This window comes from Octopus bimaculoides, chromosome 10 (assembly GCF_046866305.1).
Source record: "Octopus bimaculoides isolate indiv1 chromosome 10, ASM4686630v1, whole genome shotgun sequence".
NCBI classification, from domain to species: Eukaryota; Metazoa; Mollusca; class Cephalopoda; order Octopoda; family Octopodidae; genus Octopus; species Octopus bimaculoides.
The window spans coordinates 72,077,494-72,099,748 of NC_142937.1; positions in this window are offsets into that span (position 1 = coordinate 72,077,494).

Below are 22,255 nucleotides of genomic sequence, written 5' to 3' on the forward strand. Positions count from 1 at the left end.
TGATGAATCCAACACTCATCCTGGTTTAGGAAACATTCGAGGAAATCAGCTGGATCTGCCTCTGACAAGGCCAGATTTTCCCTTGATGGGATCAACCTGGTGCACTTTTGATCAGGTGTCAGAAGATGCGATACCCACTAAGCAGAAGCCGTCATCATGTCAAGTTCATTGTGCAGAATATTCTTAACTTTCTCACAGAATATGCTTATAGGATTAGTTATTTGATTTATAGTTAATTGCATGTCATCCACTGCCATGTAACATGATCAATGTTTTCCTCAGTTGTGACAGTTGCAGGATATCTAGACCTTGGGTCATTTTCAAGACTATCCCTTCCCTTTCTAAACTCAGCTACCCACTTTTGCACTGTTGATAAGACTGGAACATCATCTCTTAATGTAGCAACCATGTCAGCATGAATGTCTTTGAGGGCTAGAGCTTTCTTCTGCAGGTACTTAATAAGAGCATGATGCCAAATTTTGTCCATTTTCAAGAGAAGTTGCTACAAGTTACTTTTGAAATCTTCTTTGATGAGCCAGATGAAATTTTACCCAGAAAGAAACAATGCAGTTATTAATAAGAAGTATTGAAATTAATGTATGCAAGATGTCACAGCTCTAACATCACTCCTTCATGGTCAGCCTATGAACTTTTCAACTCATCCTCAAGTGGATTCATATCAAAAGGGTTAATTATAATTTGGAGGAAGAGAGAAAAAAAAAAGCGATACAAAAGGAGAAAGAAAGTAAAACAATTTGTCCCCTGGGGTAGGTACACATTGCTTCTTTAAGTCTTTTATTTCATCAGTTCCTAGTGTGAAATTGCCAAATATAATAATTCAGTTTGATTTGGAGACTTGTTGACCAAACTGGTAACCTTGATAATACCAATATAGAATGTTTCTTTTACTGATTCTTACTGTGTTGTTGTAGATGCATTCACAGTAGCATTGTATCACCCTTTCTAATATATCACAATAGTGAACAAATGTGCAAATTTACAGAAACCATTCAAAAGTATTTGTGCATACGAGTATGTATGTGTATGTGTGTGTGTGTGTGTGTGTGTGTGTGTGTGCTTGTGTGTGTGTGCTTGTGTGTGTGGTTATATGCATGTGTAACATATATAAACACACACATTTATATTTATACACATGTACACACACACATGCATATATTTATACACACGTACATACACACACATATATATACATACACTTCAATGTTGAGATAAACTAGAGAGTGGAATATGAGCCAATTAATGTTTATATTATTTCTGTATTTCTACACACACACACACACACGCACACACACACACACATACATACATGTAAACATGCATATACACATATATATTTGCATATATATATGTATATATATTTATAGGTGCAGGAGTGGCTGTGTGGTTGCTTCCCAACCACATGGTTCCAGGTTCAGTCCGACTGCATGGCACCTTGGGCAAGTGTTTTCTACTATAGTCTTGGGCCGACTAAAGACTTGTGAGTGGATTTAGCAGAGGGAAACTGAAAGAAGCACTTTGTATGTGTGTGTGTATATATATATATATATATATATATATATATATATAATTTACTAAGCCCTTTGACTTTGTACTTTAATTTAAGTAAGTGTTTATTTTTGAGATGGTTTTTCTCAAATTTGATATTTTTAAGTACTTTCCATAAACCATCTTCAAAATTCTCTAATTTTCAGTTTGCTGAGGAGACTTTTCTAGATTTAAAATCGCTTCTAATTTTGATAAGTTCCTCGTTGGTATTATTAGATATGTTCTCTTCTGTACTCTGTTCTTTATCATCGCAGAGAGCCTTCCATCTCATTCTTCTTGTTAATTCATGGAATTTAACGATATCCTTAAGACCGTAATTTTCATTTATATATATATATATATATACATATATATATATATATATATATATATATATATATATATATATATATATATATATATATATATATATATATATATATATATATATATATATATATGTTTGTATGTATGTATGTATTTGCATGTTTGTGTTTGTCCCCACATCATCATTTGATAACCGATGTCGGTGTGTTTACATCCCCATAGCCTAGTGGTTCAGCTAAACAGACCGATGGAATAAGTGCTAGGCTTACAAAGAATAAGTTCTAGGGTTGATTTCTACAACTAAAGGCAGTGCTTCAACATGGCTGCAGTCAAATGACTGAAAGAATTAAAAGAGTAAAAGAAAATAACCTGCTGAGAGCCACCGACCAGATCTGTGGCTGGTGTAAAGTCCCCTCTCGACCCAGAGTAACGTGGTGGTGGAACAAGGAGGTAGACAGGGATATTAGACAAAAGAAACAGGCTTGGAAGGACTGGAAGAACGGTGGTAGCAGGTAATTGTACCAATCTGCCAGAAGGGAAGCTAGGCAACAGGTTTATTTAGCCAGAGGGGAAGCAGATAAGAAAAGATTTGCCAATGTCCTGTGCCGTGAGGACCAAAGACTTGAGGTATTTCGTGTTGCAAGACAGTGTGTGAGAGAGAATTGTGATGTCATAGGAGAGAAATGTGTTCGCATGGATGATGGTATGCTTGCACTAAATGAGGCTGCAAAGAAAGAGGTATGGAGATGCCACTACGATAGATTGCTCAATAAAGAGAATGAATGGGAGAAAGAGAGTCTGCTGTATGTCGACCCAACAGAGGGACCAGGTATCCGAGTTCACAGTACCATGGTAGATAAAGCAATTGAGAGTATGAAGACAGGGAAAGCCCCCGGCCCATCAGGAATCACTGCAGAGATGCTCAAAATATCTGGCAGTGTCGGCTATAGCCTAGTCACCCGTATTACGAACCAGGTGATACACAAAGGAGTCATAATGAAAGCCACGGAGAGAGTCATAGCCCAACTAATTAGGGAGCGAACCAATTTAGATGAGATGCAGTTTGGGTTCGTGCCAGGGAAAAGCACCGCTGATGCTATATTTCTGGTAAGACAGCTGCAGGAGAAATACCTAGCCAAGGATAAACCTCTGTACCTGGCTTTCGTTGGCATGGAGAAAGTCTTTGACAGGGTCCCCCGATCCCTTATCTGGTGGTCAATGAGGAAACTTGGGATAGAAGAATGGTTAGTGAGAGCTGTGCGAGCTTTGTACAGAGACGCTATCAGTAAGGTGAGGGTTGGAAATGAGTACAGTGAAGAATTCCGGATAGAGGTAGGGGTCCACCAAGGTTCAGTCCTCAGCCCCCTCCTATTTATCATAGTCCTTCAGGCGATACCAGAGAAATTCAAGACAGGTTGCCCCTGGGAGCTCCGCTATGCTGATGACCTTGCACTGATCGCTGAGTCACTATCAGAACTGGAGAAGTTTCAGGTGTGGAAGCAAGGACTAGAGTCGAAGGGCCTTAGAGTCAACCTAGCTAAAACCAAAGTCCTAATAAGTAGGAAGGTAGACAACACACAAACCCCTTCAGGTAGATGGCCCTGCTCGATCTGTAGCAAAGGCGTAGGTAGAAACTCTATAAGATGCACCCAGTGCAAGCTATGGACACATAAGAGGTGCAAGAATATCAAAGGAAGGTTAACTAGGAAGTTTAACTAGGAAGTTAGTTTTTGTATGTGGCAGATGTTCAGGTGCAATAAACACTGTAAACAAACAGGAAACAACTTCTGTCTCATTCCAGGGAGAAAAACTAGAGGTAGTTGATAGCTTCTGCTATCTGGGTGATCAAGTTAGTAGTGGGGGTGGGTGTGCTGAAAGTGTAGCTGCTAGAATAAGAATAGCCTGGGCAAAGTTCAGAGAGCTCTTACCTCTGCTGGCGACAAAGGGACTCTCACTCAGAGTAAAAGGCAGACTGTTTGACGCATGTGTACGAACAGCCATACTACATGGCAGTGAAACACGGGCTGTGACTGCTGAGGACATGCGGAGGCTCACAAGGAATGAAGCCAGTATGTTCCGATGGATGAGTAATGTCAGTGTGCATACCCGACAGAGTGTAAGTATCTTGAGAGAAAAGCTGAACATAAGAAGCATCAGTTGTGGTGTGCAAGAGAGACGATTGCGCTGGTATGGACATGTGGCGAGAATGGACGAGGATAGCTGCATGAAAAAGTGCCACACCTTAACAGTTGAGGGAACCTGTGGAAGAGGTAGGCCCAGGAAGACCTGGGCTGAGGTGGTGAGGCAAGACCTTCAAACATTGGGCCTCACAGACACGATGACTTCTGACTGAGACCTTTGGAAATATGCTGTGTGTAAGAAGACTTGGCAAGCCAAGTGAGACCTAAATCCAAGGCCTCTGCCAGGTGTGTAGCCAGCCCACTTATGCATACCTTTCCTTCATTGGACACTAAACTCTGCTTGCGAAGACTTGTTGAGGCAAGTGAAATCGAAATCGAACTAAATTCGACGACTGGCACCCATGCCAACGTTGTCTCCTTCATTGGACACGAAACTCAGCTTGCAAAGAATTATTGGGGCACGCAAAAGTGAAATCAGGATGGCACCTGTGCCCAGCATCGCCTTTCTGGCACTTGTGCCCGTGACATGTGTAAGGATTTTCGAGCAAGATCATTGCCAGTGCCCCTGGACTGGTTCTTGTGCAGGTGGCACATAAAATACACCATTTGAGTGTGGCCGTTGCCAGTACTGCCTGACTGGTCTTTGTGCCGGTGGCACGTAAAAACTCCCACTACACTCTCAGAGTGGTTGGTGTTAGGAAGGGCATCCAGCAGTAGAAACTCTGCCAAATCAGATTGGAGCCTGGTGTAGCCATCTGGTTTCACCAGTCCTCAGTCAAATCGTCCAACCCATGCTAGCATGGAAAGCGGACTTTAAACGATGATGATGATGAAAGGCATAGGCAGAAATTCCATAAGATGTACCCAGTGTAAGCTATGGACACATAAGAGGTGCAGCAATATCAGAGAAAGGTTAACAGGGAAAATAGGTTTGGTGTGTGGTAGGTGCACAGATACAATTAAGATTAAAAACATGCAAAAAATAGGTCCCATCAAATGCCAAGGGGGAAAACTAGAAGTAGTTGATAGTTACCGTTATCTCTGAGAGGATAGCTGCTAGAATAAGAATAGGTTGGCAAAGTTCAGAGAGCTCCTACCTTGTTGGTAACAAAGTGCCTCTCCCTTAGAGTGAAAGACAGCTTGTATGATCTCTGTGTGCAAACAGTCATGTTACACAGCAATGAAACGTGGGCTGTGACTGCTGAGGACATGTTTTGGTTTGAAAGAAATGAGGCTAGCATGCTTCACTGGATGTGTATTGTCAGTGGGCATGTTCGATAGAGTGTAAGCATCTTGAGAGAAAAGCTGAGCATAAGAGGCATCAGATGTGGTGTAAAATAGAGACGACTGCATTGGTATGGTCATGTGATGCATATAGATGTGGACAGTTGTGTGAAGAAGTGATCTCTACCAGTGGAAGGAAGCTGTGGAAGAGGGAGACCCAGGAAGGCATGAGACGAGGTGGTGAAGCATGATCTTTAAATGTTGGGCCTCACGGAGGCAATGACTAGTGACCGAGACATTTGTTGATATGCCATGCTTGAGAAGACCCATCAAGCTAAGTGACTTCATAGCTGTGGTCGTTGTCAGTCTCATTTAACTGACACCCATGCTGGTGGCATATAAAAAGTTCCTTTCAAGTATTGGGCCTCATAGGGGCAATGTGGCCGAAGCTGGTGTTATGTAAATAACACCTGTGCCAGTGGCACATAAAAAGCACCTTCCAAGTACTGGGCCTCACAGAGGCAATGACACATGACCAAGACCTCTGGCAATATGCTGTGCTTGAGAAGAAGACGCATCAAGCCAAGTGAAACCATAGTCCTGGTAGATATTGGTGTCATGCAAACTGATACCCATGCCAGGGGCACATAAAAGTGCCCGTTACACTCTAGCAGCTGTAGAAGCCATGCCAAATCAAAGTAGGGTCTGGTGCAGCCTCTCAGCTTAGCAGCCCTGGTCAAACCATTCAACCCATACCAGCATGGACAACAGACACTAAATGATGATGATGACAATGATTAAGGTTTTAGTCAAACGAATCAATCCTAGTACTTATATTACTTTGAAACCTAGTACTTATTCTATTGGTATCTTTTGTTGATCTGTTAAGTTACAAGGACATATGCAAACCAACACTGGTTGTCAAGTGATCATGGCAGGACAAACACAAACACAAGGACTTCTTGGGTCTCCCTCTTCCACAAGTTTCGACACTCCTTAATAGAACAAAAATTCCCAAATGTAATTCCTGACAGTTTTTACCAGTCTTCTGTTTTCATCTATTCTTTGTAACTGTCATTATCATCAACATCAGTGGTGGTAGCAGCAGCAGTAGCAGCAGTAGTAGCAGCAGCAGTAGCATTATTGTTGTCATTGTTATTGTTACTATCATTATCACTACCACCACCAACACCACCACCAACACCACCACCAACACCACCATGAACCTCATCATCATCATAACCACCATTGCTCCCACCACCACCACCATTACCACCACCATCATCATCATCCTCATCATAATTCTCACTTCAAGCTATCTTACATAACAACCTATTTCCAAGCAACCTTATCTTATCTCAGTATTTCTATCAAGTTGATCACTTTGAGGATAAACTGGGGATTTAGTCAGTCAGTTCACTCTGGCATGTCTTTACAAAGGAAATTTCTTTCTAACCTCACACTATCTTCTGATTTTGTCTTCCTTGCTTCTAAGATCAATAAAATAATAATTTACTATAAGATGCAGTGATTGATTCAATTGATTCTACCAACAGTTCAGTAAATCTTTACTTTAGTACCAATCTGAACAGAAATTATCATATTTTGGATGTTTTATTTGTTAAAAAGATTATGGTGGGTTTTTTTAAGCGAAAAAATATGGATATTGTTTTGTCTTTGTAAATATATGCACTAGATTAAGAGACCAGACCATTTTTATTACTGATGTCTCACATAATATGAAGCCTTAATCTTAGATATGCAACAGAAGGTAAATGTGAATTCATGTTTGCTATAGAAATTAAAAACTATAAACTGAAGTTTTTGTGGTTTGTCTCCTTTTACTTGCATACATTTAGTTCTCAATGGCTATGTTTGATTGACTGTAGCTTTTCATATCTTTCTTGCCAGATAAAACAATTCTCAAGATCCTACCTCACAAAAGATTATCATACAAACATCCAAGCACCAAGAAATCTTTGCTGGATCTCTACTTTCTTTCGACCTACTGACTACCTGGAACTTTGCTCACACCAGATAATGGCCTTTCCAACACTCTTACAATGAAAGAATTTGGCAACATAGTTATCATAGATATTGAGGGATGGCTGTTTGGCTAAGAAATTTGCTTCCCATACCTGGTTTCAGGTTTAGTTTCAATATGTGGCACCTGGGCAAGCATCTATTGTAGCCCCCCAGGTGAATCAAGGCCACGGGAGTGAATTTGGTAGACAGAAACTGAAAGAAGCCCAGTGTATGTATGCTTGAATGTGTGTGTGTGTGTGTGTGTGTGTGTGTGTGTGTGTGTGTGTGTGTGTGTGTGTGTGTATATATATATATATATATCATCATCATCATCATCGTTTAACATCCGCTTTCCATGCTAGCATGGGTTGGACGATCTGACTGAGGACTGGTGAAACCTGAAACCAGATGGCTATACCAGGCTCCAATCTGATTTGGCAGAGTTTCTACAGCTGGATGCCCTTCCTAACGCCAACCACTCCGTGAGTGTAGTGGGTGCTTTTACGTGCCACCCGCACGAAGGCCAGTCAGGCGGTACTGGCAACGGCCATGCTCAAAATGGTGTATTTTATGTGCCACCTGCACAGGAGCCAGTTCGGCGGCACTGGCAACGATCAAGCTGAGTTTTGTGTCCAATGAAGGAGACAACGTTGGCATGGGTGCCAGTCGTCGAATTTAATTCGATTTCGATTTCACTTGCCTCAACAGGTCTTCGCAAGTGGAGTTTAGTGTCCAATGAAGGAAGGTACGCATAAGTGGGCTGGCTGAGGCCTTAGATTTAGGTCTCACTTGGCTTGCCGGGTCTTCTCACGCACAGCATATTTCCAGAGGTCTCGGTCAGAAGTCATCGCCTCGGTGAGGCCTAATGTTTGAAGGTCGTGCCTCAGCACCTCATCCCAGGTCTTCCTGGGCCTACCTCTTCCACAGGTTCCCTCAACTGCTAGGGTGTGGCACCTTTTCACACAGCTATCCTCATCCATTCTTGCTACATGTCCATACCAGCGCAATTGTCACTCTTGCACACCACAACTGATGCTTCATTTAAATAAGGTTTTTTTTACTTAGCTATTTTCTCTTTAATCACCACAGTAGGTAACATGAAGGACACATTGTCTTAGTTATTGTCAGTATTACGGTGTGTAACAAAATTTTATTTATTTATTTATTTATTTATTTATTTATTTATTTATTTATTTTTTGTCTTTGATCAGTAAGTGTTATTTCCAATTTGATTCTATATAGAAATCAAATGAAATTACTACTATTCCCTTCAAACTTTGCTTTTGTGACCTAGAGAGTTTTGAAACTGACCTATTTTCCTTTACAATTCAGACAGATTAAGTATTCAGTGTTCCTGAAGCAGAAATATCATTTTAGCAAATATTCTGCTCAGATACCACAAATTTACATGTCACTTGCTTGACCTTAACCACTTGAGCATGTCACTCAGTGGCTGACAATATATGCATCTCTGATCATGAGCAGGAATAGTGGGGGAGTATAATAGCCATGTGTTGAGAGGAATTCTTTAGCATATGAATAAATGTAACAAAAGCAAAGTCTGAAGAAAATATTAACCATTTTCCATACTTTCAAATAGGAAATAACAGTTGCTACCTATGGACAAAACTTGTGTTACACAGTTATTGTTGTTGCCATTAATGTAATGAGTTTTTCAGTTTGTTATCCATAAGCACCACCTACCACTGGAATGTAATTATTTGATTGGTGGAAAGTATTGTACATGGTAAATTCAGAAAAATCTAGCAGTTCTTAATTGGACTTCACCCGATGAAGCACCCACAGACAGCTGTTACTGAACAATATTCAAATACATAGTAAATATTAAGAGTAATCTTACATAATGCTATATAAATATGAGCCCAGCAACTTAAAGTTGATGTGGAGTGCAGAAACATATATCACGATTCACATTGCTGGACTGATGCATTGCTTCAAATAGAGAATACTTTGAAGGCAATAGAAGTGCAAACATGTAAAACTAAGTGAATAAAGTAATATTGCAAAATTCCGGTTTCTTTTGGGTACCTCCTTGTATATATTTATATATATCTATTTATAGATATGTGTGTATTTATACATATGTAACTTCTATCCTCATGTTATATTATTTTTCACACACACACACACACACACACACACACACACACACACACACACACACACACTCACACACACACACACAAGTGGGGAGTATATATATAAGAGCGGGTACCCAAAAGTAACCTGAAACGTTCTCTGTAGGACAAGTCTATGGTAGTTCAGGCTTCCACCACTAGAAGCCATTTGGTGTGACCCCCAGGTATCAGTGTGCCAGCCAGCAGCATCGAATGAAGTTATACTGCCATGTGGTGCGCCTTTGTTTTGCAATGTTTCTCACCTGTTCATTGATTTTTGCGATAACTGAAATGAAGTGACGGCATGCTTCTATGAAATTCTGTTTTCTGTTGGGAAAACGGCAGCCAAAACAATTCTCATGTCTCAAATAGCTTACAAGGGCACTGCTATGAGCAAAATTCAAGTTTATGAATGGTTTTCACACTTTAGGAATGATCACGTCTCGCTTGAAGACCAATCTTGTTCAGGGCAACTGTTGACCTTCTGAATGAATGAAAAGATCCTGAAAATTCATGAACTGATCTTGGAAGACCATCAACGAACAGTTGAAGAACTTGTTGATGTGACTGGTGTGTTCTTGAGCTCCTACCAACGAATTTTGCATGAGGAATTGTGAATGAAAAGAGTTGCAGTAAAATTTGTGTGTCACTTGCTCATGGAAGATCAAAAGCAGTCATGACTGAATGCATGTTGTGAACTGAAAGAACAGCTGGAAGTTGATCCGGACCCTTTTTCGAAGATCATCACTGGGGAGGATAGCTGGTGCTTTCCTGGAAACAAAGCATCAATCAAGTCAATGGAAGCATTCGATGCTACCATGTTGGCAAAAAAATGCATTAAGTGAAGTCCAATGTGAAGACAATGCTGATTTGTTTCATCGAAATAAAAGGAATTACCTGCACAGTGTTTGTTCCTTCTGGTTAAACTGTTAACCAGACATTTTACTTGGTAGTTCTGAAGCATTCGCGAGACACAGCAAGACAAAAACGCCCTGACCAGTAGCAAAGTGGAGAGTAGTGGTTTCATCATGACAATACACCTTCACACACTGCCTGGAGTGTGAGACAGTTTTTGACCAAAAAATGACATGACCCTGTTTACCCCGATCTTGCTCCCTGCAACTTTTTTTGTTCCACCAAATGAAAAAAGTCTTTAAAGGAAAACGTTTTGCAGATGTGGAAGAGGTGAAGATAAAAACGACAGAAGCATTAAAAGGTGTCCCTTCACAAGAGTTCCAGGACTGCTTTGAACAGTGGAAAACGCGTCTGGACCAGGGGTCTCTAAAGTGGTTGATATTGACAACTGGGGGTCGATGGAACTATTCAAGGGATCGATAAATGCACGTCTACTTAATTATCATTATTAATTTATTTTCTTGTACATGCCTGGGAGTCAATGAGGGGTCAAGGATTCCATGAAGGGGTTGATGGTCTAAAAAGTTTGGGGACCCCTGGTCTGGACTGATGCATTGCTTCAAATGAAGAATATTTTGAAGGCAATAAAAGTGTAAACGTGTAAAATTAAGTGAATAAAGTAGTATTGCAAAATTCCAGTTTCTTTTGGGTACCCCTTGTATATATTCATATATATCTATTTATACATATGTGTGTGTGTGTTTATACATATGTATATATACGTATGTATGTATCTTCATGTTCTTGCATTTCTTATATCAATGCATAAAAAAGTGGTTTTCTCAATAAAATACTATTCAAGGGTGCAGACACAAGCACACGCACACACAAAGAAACAAAAGAATACTTTTGTTCAACCAACCCAACAACATGATTGTAACCATAATATAGCTAGAAGCTTCCTGATATCATTAAGTACACATTTTAAGGTTGTAAGCTGACAGAAACATTACTGCACTAGAAAAATTGCCTAGTGGCATTTCTTGAAACTCTATGTTCTGAGTTCAAATACTGTTGGGGTCAACTTTGTCTTTCATCTTTTTGTGGTCAATGAAATAATTACAAATTGATCACTGGAATCAATGTAATCAACTTAGCCTTCCCCTGAAATTGCTGGCCTTGCACCAAAATTTGAAACCATTGTTAAGAACACACATCATCAAACATAAACATCACAAATTCTTTAATACCAACAACACTGAAGTGAGCTAATCTTATCTGGAAAGTGTCATTTCCAAGATTTTACATTACAAACTTAGATTATACAAAGCCAAACCCAACCCTAACATCCAGCTTGTAACTTCAGTTAAGTGTTACCCTTTATGAGTTGAATATCATCATTTTCATCATCATCATCATCATTTTTTAAGGTCTGCCTTCCATGCTGGCATGGGTGTGACAGTTTGATAAGAACCAGCTAGGCAGAAGCCTGCACCAAACTTCTGTGACTGTTTTGGCAGGATGTTTACAACTGGATGCCCTTCCTAATACCAATCATTCAGCAGAGTGGACTGGGTGCTTTTAAGTGGCACCTGCACTGACAAGGTTACCAAGTACTTGCAAGACCAAAAAAAAAACTCTTTTGAGAGGGTGGCATTGGAGGGGGTGATCTTGTATTGGATGATGAAAGGTTATAGTGAGGCAGAGAGACAGAAACAGGTACACGGTTACCCAGTCAGAGAGAGAGAGCGAGAGAGAGAGAGAGAGAGAGAGAGAGAGATCAGGAATGAAGACAGAAACAGGTGTACTGCCACAAAGGAAATACACGGTTACCCAACATCAGGGAAGTGTAAGAGAAGGAAAGAGAGAGAAGGAGACAGCAGGATAGAGATGGTGGCAAAGTGTCAGGCATATGCAATGATACAGTGGCACAGGGCCAAGAGGCCAGGACTGGAGAGTGAGAGGTAAGCCTGTGCATGAAGAGGAAATGTGAGGAAGAGAAGAGATGTACATTATTTACATTATTTACATTATTTACATTCGACGGATATTTGTCCTCATCTTGTTTGTTGTTAACACAACGTTTCGGTTGATATACCCTCCAGCCTTCGTCAGGTGTCTTGGGGAAATTTTGAACCTGGGTTCTCATTCCTAACGATGTTACTATTATTATATTATTATTATTATTATTACTATTATTAATCAGGTCGTGAATCGAACTCGGAACCTTGGGGTTAGTAGCCCGCGCTCTTAACCACTACGCCATATGCCCGTGGGCAATTATGGGGTGAATTTTAAGGCTTATAAATCTGTTATTTTTCTATCCATCCTCAATACCGGTTCCCATATGCTATTCATATCTGCACTCGGTCTACTTAGGATGTTGTTGTGTCCTAGCATATGTGCTGCTTCTTTTAGTTTTCGTATTTTCCAGTGTTGTTCCTTGTCTATTATTTTAACTTCATCCCACAGGGGGAGGTGGTTTCCATTTTGCCATACATGATCAGCTATACCCGATTTATCAATATCTCCTCATGTCACAGCTTTGCGATGTTCTTCTACCCTTATTTTGAGGGGGCGACATGTTTCGCCTTTGTATAATCTACCACAGCTGCATGGGATGGAGTACACGCAGTTTTTGGTCATATTCTCTTAAATATAGAACTGTATTATTTACATTATTTACATTTGACAGATATTTGTCCTTGTCTTGTTTGTTGTTATATAGATAAATAGATAGATAGATAGATAGATAGATAGATAGATAGATAGATAGATAGATAGATAGATAGATAGATAAATAGATAGATAGATAGATATAACTAAACATACATACATATATACTATTTACATTATTTACATTATTTACATTCGACGGATATTTGTCCTCATCTTGTTTGTTGTTAACATAACATTTCGGCTGATACACCCTCCAGCCTTCATCAGGTGTCTTGGGGAAATTTCCACCCTGGGTTCTCATTCCTAAGGTATTTTTCGATGTTATTGTTATTATTATTATTATTGTTTTTTTTTCTTCTTTCTTCAAATTTTCTTCCATTTCTCGCCGAGTGATTTCCGTACACTTAGGGCAGAGAAACTCGTTGTATGCATTCCCAGTTTACACACGCAAATTCACAGGTAAAATATGTATGTAAAAAAAATTAATAAATAATAGATTCAAGAATGGATGTTGTTTTCACAGCGATAATGCACTTCTCGGTACATGAGTCATTCCAGTTAACACAATTTTTTGCATTTCCTGTAGGGATGGCAGGCCTGGTATCATTTTCAAATAGATTTCAATACCTTTGTTTTATCATTCCTAGAGATCCTACAATCGCTGGCACGGTAGTTGCCTTGAGATGCCACATTTTTTCAATTTCTATTAGCAAGTCTTTATATTTACTGATCTTGTCAAATTCTTTCGCCACTATATTGTGATCGCAAGGAATACTCATGTCAATTAATAAACACATCTTTTTTGTCTGATCTTTTATAATGATATCCACTCTATTAGCTTTGATAGTTTTGTCAGTATGTACAGGGAAGTCCCAGAGAAGCGACACATTTTCTCCCTCAGTCACAGCTTCAAGATGGTGTTTATACCATTTGTCAGCGGTTTTGATTTTATTATTATTATTATTATTATGTTTATATATATATATATATATATGCATTTATATATATATATATATATATATATATATATATATATATATATATATATATATAAACATAATTAAGGGATCAGCAAAACAGTTGCTTCACCACATACCGAAGTTCAGAAATAGCAGCCAAAATGCTGAGACTCCAACAGATAGCATTACTTGTAACTCACAAAGGCAAAACAAGAAGAAAGAACAATGAAAACTAACCATTCGATGTTAATATATATATATATGTGCAGGTGTGTTAGTGTGTGTATATATATGTATGTAATTATGTATTTAATTGTGCAAGCATATATATATATATATATATATATATATATATATATTTGCACATGCATTCAAATACATGGCCATATGCATACATGTACTTATGAGGAAAGAAAAAATCTTAAAATCAAACATAGATAAATATGCTTGAAAGAGAAATTTGCATCAGACACACATCTTCTGCATTTCAATACAACCCAAGATAAACCAAGAGAAAAAGGTAAAAAAATAGGCTGGCACTGTGGTAGGGAAAGAGGAAGTTAGAGAGAAAATAAGCAGAATATATTAATGATGCGATTGTAGTATTGATATACACCACTTGAAACAGTCTGTAGAATTGTCCGATTTAGAAATATAATCAATTCTTCTATAATTCACTTCATAATTATGAAAATAGAAAAGCTTTTTACTTTAATATACATATCACTAATTTTGTGGTATTACAAGATTGTATTTGCATGGTATAGGCATAATCATACATACATATATATATGTGTATGTGTGTGTGTGTGTGTGTGTATATATATATATATATATATATATATATATATATATACACACATACACATACACACACATGTGTCTGTATATAAACATACATATATCTACAAGTATATTTAGACATATATATATATATATATATGTATATACTTTATTAAAAAAAGCAGAAAAAATATCACAAAAACTGTTACTCACAGTTTCACGTTCCCATTTGTTGGACAGTTTTGTTTAGAATTCTAAACAAAACTGTCCAACGACTGGTAACAGCAAACTCTGAGTAACAGTTTTTGTGATATTTTTGCTGCTTTTTTAATAAAGCATATTACTCTACGTCCAGTATTCAAGTACTATTTTTTCCACCTTGTTTAGCATTTATGTACTTACTCTGGTATATATATATATATATATATATATATATATATATATATATATATATATATATATGTACTAGCAATGCATCCCGGTGTTGCCCAGGTGTTATGACCTACAGCCACATTGTACTATTTGTTTCTTTCTTTTGGACACAATCGGCACACGAGGAGTATGAAGCAAACAACTCTTCTTTATAAATATGTTTCTCGGTCATTTTCTGATGAACAACGCTGCAATTTCCATCTACCAAATTCAGTCACACATCTGTGGTTGGCCTAAGGCTATAGTAGAAAACACTTGCCCAAGGTACCACACAGAGGGACTAAACATGGAACCATGTGGTTGGGAAACAAACTTCTGAACCACACAGTCGTTATTGCACCTAATATGTGTGTGTGTCTGTGTGTGAGTGTTTACATTTGTTGTTAAATCGAGTATTGTATCTCACTATGTCTCAAATTAGCAGTTCATCAAGCAGAGATCGACAAAATAAATGCCAGTTTGAAGTATGTACTGAGGTCAGTATGATAATGAAATTTTTGGAGGTGATACCCCATCATGGCAACAGTCGAGAGACTAAACCCAGTAAAATAATGTTTAAAGACTTAATGGCTACAAATTTAAAATAATGGATTGTTAACCACAAGATAATGAGTTCAAAACTTCGTATTGAACTTCCACTCTATATGATAACAGTATATGTACATCTCAGTCTACTTGACTTCCAACAATTAACAATTGTAATTTGAAGGTGCACAGTGAAGGTGTTCCAGTCATGATTGTAAGAGTGTAGTTTCAATTCCTGGACTGGCAATGCATTGTTCTTGAGCAAAACATTTCATTTTATGTTGCTCAAGTTCACTCTGTTGGGAGAAATGAATAATCCTTACAGACCAATTTCCAGTTTAGGGGTGTATATATATTATATATGGTACAGAATCTGGGAAAATATATATATGACTAGCAGAAATACCCGGCATTGCCCGGGTTAAAGAGAATAATGAAATCTAAAAACGCCCTCTAGACTATGCAACCCTCAACTGTTAGTAGCTACGATACCATATTTCTACATTAATAACTCTCCAATCCATGCCAGCATGGAACATAGACATTAAGTGGAATGCCAGTCTCTCATCTGGGAAGGCCTTGAAATCAATGTTACCAACTGGGGACTATGTGTGTCGCAGTGATAATAAAAAGACTCAAAGGAGGTCTGCAACGAAATAATTTTACTCAACACTTTGCAAGTGAATCAGTTGACAATTTATGCACCACATTGCAGAAATCACAATGTAAGTATATCTGAAAGGATAGTCTTACACTGTTGTACCATTGAATTACAAATAATGCTCATCTGTTATTTTCGGGTTAAAATTTCATCAACATCAAAAATATATGAATTTTCATGGGAGTTATGGCCGTTATGCATAGAATATAATTTCCAAATTGCAGACAAAATTTACAATCGATAAATGTCTTAGAACAACCAGTCTCTCATCTGGGAAGGCCTTGAAATGAATGTTACCAACTGGGGACTATGTCGCAGTGATAATAAAAAGACTCAAAGAGGTCTGCAACGAAATAATTTTACTCAACACTTTGCAAGTGAATCAGTGGAGGCAAAGATGCGTCTCATTTACTTGACAATTTATGCACCACATTGCAGAAATCACAATGTAAGTATATCTGAAAGGGTAGTCTTACACTGGTGTACCGTTGAATTACAAATAATGCTCATCTGTTATGTTCGGGTTAAAATTTCATCAACATCAAAAATATATGAATTTTCATGGGAGTTATGGCCGTTATGCATAGAATATAATTTCCAAATTTCATAAAGATCCATTCAGTACTTTTGACGTAGTTTTGGATAAGAAAACAAATGACTAATGTGTGTGTTTGTGTGCATGTGTATGTGTGTGATGAGTGTATATATGTATAGATATCTGTATGTATGTATATATATGTATATATGTGTACATATTACATGTACATCTATATATATATATATATACATCTACACATATGTATACATATACATGTATGCATATAGATCTATATCTATATATATATCTATACATATACGTGTATATATACATCTATATGTATACATATACATCTCTCTCTCTCTTTCTCTCTTTCTCTCTTTCTCTCTCTCTGGAAGTATCTGTCATTACAGAATCGAAATGTGATTGTTTCAGTTAGTGGAATAACGTGTACATATACATCTATATGTATACATATACACCTCTCTCTCTCTCTTTCTCTCTCTCTCTTTCGCTCTCTCTCTTTCTCTCTCTCTCTTTCTCTCTTTCTCTCTCTCTGAAAGTATGTGTCATTACAGTATCGAAATGTGATTGTTTCAGTTAGTGGAATAGTTTCATTTTTAAAGTGAAAGTATTTGACATGAGTGTTTTTGTTTCACTTTTGACACGTAATACTTAAATAGTGGAGGAGATATTATGTTGCCGTGGGCTCGAACTCTGCAAGAAGTTAAAAATTTTTTTTGACTAAAACACAACTAGAACCCTAAGTAAGGCATGTGTAAAATTTGAATGAAATTGGTTGCGTAGTTCTCGAGTTTTAGGGATTCACACACACACACACACACACACACACACACACACATTCTCATTTTTATATATATAGATGATGGCGGTCCACTCATGACTGAGGAAGACCATTGCTGACCTTCAAGAACATAGTGTGCTCTAGGACTAACTTATATTTTGCATTTGTGGCTCTGTTGGTGGCAGATGAGTCCTGCTCTTGACAAGCATACATATCTGCTAACATTGCAAAACAAGCTTTCCCCATTCACTATACCAGCAGTGTGCTTTCAAGCAGCATGCTTAAGTTCTTCATGCAGAATACATACTCTCTCAAAAGTGTCAACCCCCCTCCTTGACCTGCTTCCTCCATCTGTGGTAATGACAGGCATAACTCTCCCAGTCAGTCTTCTGCATATCACAGGCCTTAAAGAAGGACTTGATACAGTCCTTAAATATATATATATATATATATATATATATATATATACACACACTCATACATATACATATATATATATATACACACACACATACATATTTATACATATGTGTGTGTATGTGTGTGTGTATACATATTATCATTATTATTATTATTATTATTATTATTATAATCATCATTATTATTATTATTATTATTCAAAACAATTCGATTCAGCCCCATGCAACTTAATGTTTCATAGGCTTCTTACAGAAACCTAACTCAGTTAATGGAATTGAGAGATGCAGGAAGTCCAAGATGGCTACAGGAAACTGGACTGCAATTGGTCAAGGCAGATCACCTAGGGTTGTTAGATCAACATTCCAGAGACACCAACCAGATGCATTAAAAAGAAGGATTTCCTGGACAGCATGGCTTGACTGAACAGGAAGCTGGTAGCACCTTGCTGTCTGGCCAGCCTTTGAAGGAACTTGCAGGTGTGTGTGTGTATGTGTGTGTGTGTGTGTGTGTGTGTGTACTAGATGCATAAGTGCATAAATGTGGATGTCTGATGCCTATGCATGTGTATCTGCAATGCATGTGTGTGGGCAGTTGCACACGTATGTGTAAACTGACATGTGGGTGAGAACTGATTGCATCAGCTCATTGGTGCATATATGCATGTTTACTAGGGTTTGTGTTTGTATAGGTACAGGTGCATATCAACCATATGTTAGTGCTTGTATGCACGAATATGTACAGTAATAAGCATATGCTCAGCCTGGGTGCTTAAATAAAATGTTTATTATAAGTTAACATGTATACGTTAATAAACATACATTCTGCATTGCTGTATAAATAAACTGTATGTAAGTTCACGTGCATACATTAATAGATATACACTCAGCTTTGCTATATAAATAAACTCAATGGTTAATGCATTTTGGTTTTCTCTACTGGTCAAACCCAGGAATGGTTCAACAAGTTTCAACTGGTTATTGCCAACTTTCAAAAATGTTTGTTTGAATTATCTTACAGAGAGAGGAAGTAGTTTAGAATTACAGTACTAATAAAAGATGCTACAAAGTAATATTGCACTCTGTCATCATCATTGTCATCATTGTCATCATCGGTGGTGGCATTGTCAGCGTTACCATCATTATCATCATCATTTAACATCCATGTTCAAGGCTCACAATGGGTTGGACAGCTTGACAGAATCTGACTGGTCAAAGTACTGACATCAAGCTTCAATGTCTACTTTAGCATGGTTTCTACAGCTGGCTGCCCTTCTTAACCACTTTAGAGCATGTACTGGGTTCTTTTATCATAGGCCCATGCTAGAGAGGTTGCTGTGCAGCTTTCAAGACTATGATCCCCTTCGATTGAGTTTAACTACAATAGAGATGGAAAATATTTTATACTAGGAGAATAGAAGTTAAAGTATGAGAGAAGGGGCCGGAACAAAACAGGTTTCTTACCATAGAGGAGCTACATAACTCATTACTCTCACCCTCTCTTCTATGGAAGAGAGGGTAAGAGTGATAAGGGTAGAGTTGGAAAGATATAAAACAGTAATGATGAGGTGTCAGGATGGAACCTCAAAATACAAAAGGAGTAAGAGTAGGAACAGAAGAAGAGAGTGTGAATGGGTAGAGGTTGTAAGAGTGAAGGAAGAAAGTGAGAGATGAGCAATATGTGATGGGGTGAATATAATGAATGAAGAACAAGTGTTGAAGGATAAGTAGACATTGGAGTGAAGGTAGGGACGAGTAGGTGAGAACTGTAAAGATTAGGCAGTGTTGAGGGGTGGATGTGGTTACTGGTGGATACGGGCATGCTAGGATAATCAATAATACATATGAGTTGATGGAAGGTAAGGCAGAGTAGGAGATGACTGGCAGTGTGGCAAAGGTTGAAGAGCAGCAGAACAGTAATAATGATACAGCTGATAGAGGAATGGTGCGAGAGATGTGAGATTGGGTAGTTTGTAAGTGTGTGATAAGAGGAAAAGCATGCTTTAGTGAATAAGAGAAGGGGGAGATGAATAGTTGAGAAGTAGAGATAATTTGGTAGCATAAAAGGGGTCAATGTAAAATGAAGGTGGAGAAGGTAGTACTAAGAATAAAGAATGAATATTGAGTGAAATGATTCTAAGTCATGAAAAAGATAAGAGATATCAAGGAAAAGCTGGTGAAACATGCAGATCTACACACATTTAATTAAATTAGCAGAATACAGTAGTTAGATAATAGATGGTGGTAATGTCTTAGCTAGGAAATTGGACAGGAAACCCAGTTGTGTATATATACAGATTACGCTTCCTGAATCAGTCTTGTCAAGATAGGCAGGTCTTCTTGAGAACTATATATTGCCAGTCATCCCAGTCCTTGATTATCTTGTCTGTATGATACAAAGACTCGAGAAGAGCTTTCACCACTTTATCCTATGCTGCCTTAGGTCTCCTCCCATAAGCTTCGTCCACATGAAGTGATTGGTACTTTGGTACTTCGTTACACAGTTGTCCTCATTCATATGCATTACATGTCCATACCAGCAGTCTTCTGTTTTGCACACTACACCAGATTCCTCTCATGCCCAGTCTTTCCCTCAGCACATTTGTGCTTTGTTGTTCATGCAAACTGACATTGTCCATCTAGTGAAGCACAATAGAGTCCTTTGATCCTGTCAAATCATCCAACCTATTCTAACATGGAAAAAGGACATTGAATGATAAGGATGATGATGATGACAAGGATGATGATGATGACAAGGATGATGATGATGACAAGGATGATGATGATGACAATGACGACAATAATGATGATGGGGATGATGATGATGGGGATGATGATGATGACTACCAGTGACTGTACTGATATGTAATTATGTCTCACTATAGCAATTATACACACTTCCAGCAACTGTACTATAAACATGTCTTACTATTATGGTTATATTATACACACTTCAGTGACTGTACTGATATGTAACTGTCTCACAACTGTAATTATATCATACATACTGCCAACCAATGTACTAATATATAAATGAGTAGAATTAGTGCCTGTTATTCCTAGTATTTTTAAAAACTAGTTTTCAACTGCTTTTACTCTATGTAGGACAAACATAATTAGATTTACTGGATAAGACAAAAATAATCAATGCAAACTATTCCAGCTGTTCTTAGGTACATTCTGCAGAATGAGTTCTATGGTTTAACTATAAGGTCACTGTGTATGGTATAGCTACCTGTATGTTTATCAAATACTTGTGCATGACAATTTATGTACAATTTATATAGTTATATTTTGTAAAAATGTGTGAATGTACATAATTGTATATGTACTTTCATACCTGTGTACAATGATACAGATGCAGCAAAAAAAAAACAAAAAAAAAAAATTCACTATTTTTGATAAGTTTTTCAACAGCAATCATATGATGTGCACTGGTCCAAACCATGATGATAACTAAAGAAAAGACAGTTATTAAACATTAGAAATCTGAAGGCACCTGCCTAACTTCAGTAGCACCACACAAATGACTGAGTAAAATGTGATAGGGTTTTCTTTTGCACCCTGTATGTGTGTGTGTGTGTGCATGTATGTCATGGTGATGATGATGATGATCATCATCATCATCGTCGTTGTCATAACCCTCCTCCTCCTCCTCCTCATCATCATCATCATCATTATATGAACATGCTTCCATGCTTGCTTGGCTTGGATGGATCTTTTCCAGCACATTTCACAACTCATTGCAGTCTTTTGTCATCTATCTTGTGAAGTTTAAAATCTTAAAATCAACTTTTACCACTTCTCATGCTTCCTTTAGTTTTCCCCTCCCATAGGTTCCTTCCAGTTTGATCCCTTAACACTTCTTTACCCAACAGTCTTCTCCATGCATATTACAAGACCACAATGACTCAGTGTTCTCACTTATACACTACTTATTTTTCTCCCGGCTGATTTGTTCTCCATCAGGCATGCATGCTAATATTATACATCCATTGAAGCGTGCAGGTCACATTTCATTCCAGCCTCCATATATCCTCTATGCTTAATCTTTTCCATACAAATTTGTTTGAGACTGCCTTATTCTATGACACAACTTTCTGTTTTAATGTAATCTAAAAAACTTCCATCAAAATTTCATGTTAATTTAGGCCTCAAACAGGTGCTGAAGTGGTAGCAACATTAACATGTGAGACAAAATG